General features: G+C 33.1%; 1 pseudogene; it reads right to left on the bottom strand.

The window, feature by feature from the left end:
- Nucleotides 1-989: 989 nt before the first annotated feature.
- Nucleotides 990-1108, bottom strand: LOC111743825 (annotated as a pseudogene).
- Nucleotides 1109-3216: the final 2108 nt, after the last annotated feature.

The following is a 3216-nucleotide window of genomic DNA, read 5'->3' on the forward strand; positions in this document are numbered from 1 at the left end:
TGTAGTATGATATTTTGTATTAACAATTAACATTTTCAATAACTATTTTTCTTATCATCACATCTTCTAAGAGAAATGTTTGGTGGAAGTTGAAATTTAGGGGCCATTTCAAAACTTGAGATTCTGTGGGACTTTTGCTAGACTATCTTCTTTCCCTCACAAAGGAACTATTGGATAGATTAATAAAATTTTCAAAGCCATCGCTTAGTTGAAAACAAACCTAAAATATAACAATTTCCTAAGGTAAAAATCAAAGTAAACTTCTTTCACAAAATACGCATGCTTTAGGATATGACAATAAAATAAATCCATATTGATGTACTACAAGTGAATAGCTAATACACTTATTTAGATTTAGGGCATTCTTGATGTTCAATGCCGCACAGCATAGACTTTGTAATAAGCAACTGAAAGCAAAACAAATGACCTCTGTAGAAACAAAAAGGACAAGAAATTGCTACATAAAACTGTACTTCAGAATTGTTGCCGTCTTAACATTTGCTACATTCTCTTCCCATCCTTCAAGTAACTGTGTCTGTTAGCTTGAAGTCTTACATATAGTTTTGATTCATACATTTTTCAGTTTTTATAAATGGTCTCTTTTCTTTTGGAAGCCAATACACACCCTTTGCCTTGGAGGCAAAGCTGAGTCAGATACATACTGCCCTACATATATTTTTTTAAATCTGACTTAGTAATTTTATGTTCAATTCATTATTTAAAAAGACTTTCCAGGACTCTAATTTTTGCCTCTATTTACTTTCAGAGCTTTTTATGGCTTATTTTTATTTTAATCTTTTGTTTGGAGATTACTTTGTGCATTATGCAAGTTAGATGATACTTTTACTTCAAAATGTTTACCAGTTATTTCTGCATAATAGCCTGAATTAGACCTTATGTCTTTTTTTTTAGGCGAGGCAACCCTTGGTTGACTTCACAGATTGCAAGGACCTTGTCAGCTTACGATCCCTTATTTTTTTTATTTTTTATGCTTACAGCACCTGGTCTTCCTAGGTGGTCTCCCATCCAAGCACTGACCAGGCCTGACCCTGCTTAGCTTCCGAGATCAGACGAGATCGGGCTTGTTCAGAGTAGAATGGCCATAGACTATTGTCTTTTTTTGTTATTTATTTATTTTTTTTTGATGCATGGTTTAACACTCGTTCACTAACAAAATTATCTTTTGGGGGGCCATTTTTTACCACACAATATTAATACAATTTTTTTTGTTCATTATTCTTAATTTCAAATATATTTTTATCTACTTTAATGTATTCCCTCTAGCCGATGAATTTGGGCATTTTGTATTTTTTGGTATGATGTGCATAGCAACTCTTGAGCTATCCTTATTTCTTCTCAACCTGGTATGTTAGTTTTTATTTGTATGATTTTATTATTCTTTTATTTTCCTTTTAGAATATTCACAAAAAGAAAAATAGTCGTCTTTCAAAAATGAAAAAAATTTTCAACTAGCAATTACTAAAATATATTTTCATTATAGGTATTTTGAAAATACATGAACGTACTTACAAACACGTTTGCAAATATCCATTTTTTTGAGTTATTTAGTTTATATCTTTCATTCTAAAATATGTTAAAAAATAAAAGCACGATAGAATATTATTATACTAATATGCAATACAACAAAAATTTCCTCCTGAGTTTTTCTAAAACTGAAAGCAGATGACCGTAGTACATGGGTAACAGAGAATATATAAATGAAATTTATTGTTACAATTAAATAGAATTTAAGAAAAAAATTAATGGATACATTAATGATGCAGATAATAGCATTGCACAGAAATAATATCTTATAAATGGAAGGTGAAAATCATAAAGTCTGTACTTCTGTTTCTTTTATATGAACAAGTCCCTTTTTTTCTATATGCATATGGATTTCTAAGTGTCTATAAATCAGTATGTACACTGGTAGGTTTCCCTGACATTATATTAAATACATTAAATCAATTAATTTCTCTTTCTTTTTTCTCTCTCTCTCTCTCTCTCTCTCACACACACACACACACAATTTTAAATAGTTCTTGTGCACAAAACTACAAAGCAACCAATTTTATAAGATAAGATGGATATTGAAAATGTAGGATCTTTATGATAATGGGAAGCAAAATAGGGGCTCACACCACAAGCCTTCCATGGATAACATCTTTGATACCATGGAGGCTTTAGAAAAGACAATTTGTGTATAGAGATTCTCAACCCAAAGAATGCATCAGATTCAGAATTTATAAGGTGTGAATTGGATCTTCAGAGTGAGGCACTTGGTTCCTGGAGAGTGAAAGTAATGAAAACTACAAAATGATCCCTTAATTATATATATAAACTATATATATATATATGTACATATATATATATACATATATATATGTACATATGTGTGTGTGTGTGTGTGTATGTGTGTATATATATATATATATTTTCCCCCTCCCTAAAAATACACACTATCATCTCCTGAGAATCTGAAGAAACAGTCTGGGGTGTGTCATGAACATAAGTACCATTTAATACTACCCAGGGACTTCTGTTTCTAGAAAAATAGACATACTTTCCCCTATTTCTCCTGCTAATTAAATCTAAAAACCTTGAATATTTATATAAAGTATACGTAAGAAGACTCTGATATGTGGAGAGAAGAAGGCAGACCTGAGGAACAACACATAGTGAGTTTTCGCCTTGGCCTTATTTGTCCTAGACAGTACTTGGAGAAACCAGAAACCCAGAAACACCAAAAAGTGCAAAAAAAACTCCCCTCCGATAAAAGCATGCTCTTTAGCCAAAGGACCAGGAAAAGAGCAACTTAGCAAGGCAGAAAGCTTTTGGAACATAATTGGTCTACTCCACTCAAACACCACAGAAAAAGTGGCTCTACACCTGCCTCTGCCATGATTTCCTCCTTCAACAGGTTGCAACTAGGTGCCTCAAGCACTTTGCATGGGCGGTGTCAGAGAAGGCTCCTTCTGAGGAGCCTTAGAAAATGTGTCTCAGAACTATTTTCCCAGTAGTTAAACAGGAAAAATATCCCTTTAATTATGTCCCATTAGTCATGGGTCGCCCACTGGGCACTGGCTTCCCTTATAGACTGCACATGCACGAATTCCAAGTAGGTTCACAAAGCGAGGTACTTGGGGTTGTGATGGTATTTGAAGCCTGCATGGAACTGATTGACATATATGGACTCAAGTCAAGAAAATCTAAAGT

The sequence above is a fragment of the Pteropus vampyrus genome, unplaced genomic scaffold, assembly GCF_000151845.1.
Source record: "Pteropus vampyrus isolate Shadow unplaced genomic scaffold, Pvam_2.0 Scaffold123, whole genome shotgun sequence".
NCBI classification, from domain to species: Eukaryota; Metazoa; Chordata; class Mammalia; order Chiroptera; family Pteropodidae; genus Pteropus; species Pteropus vampyrus.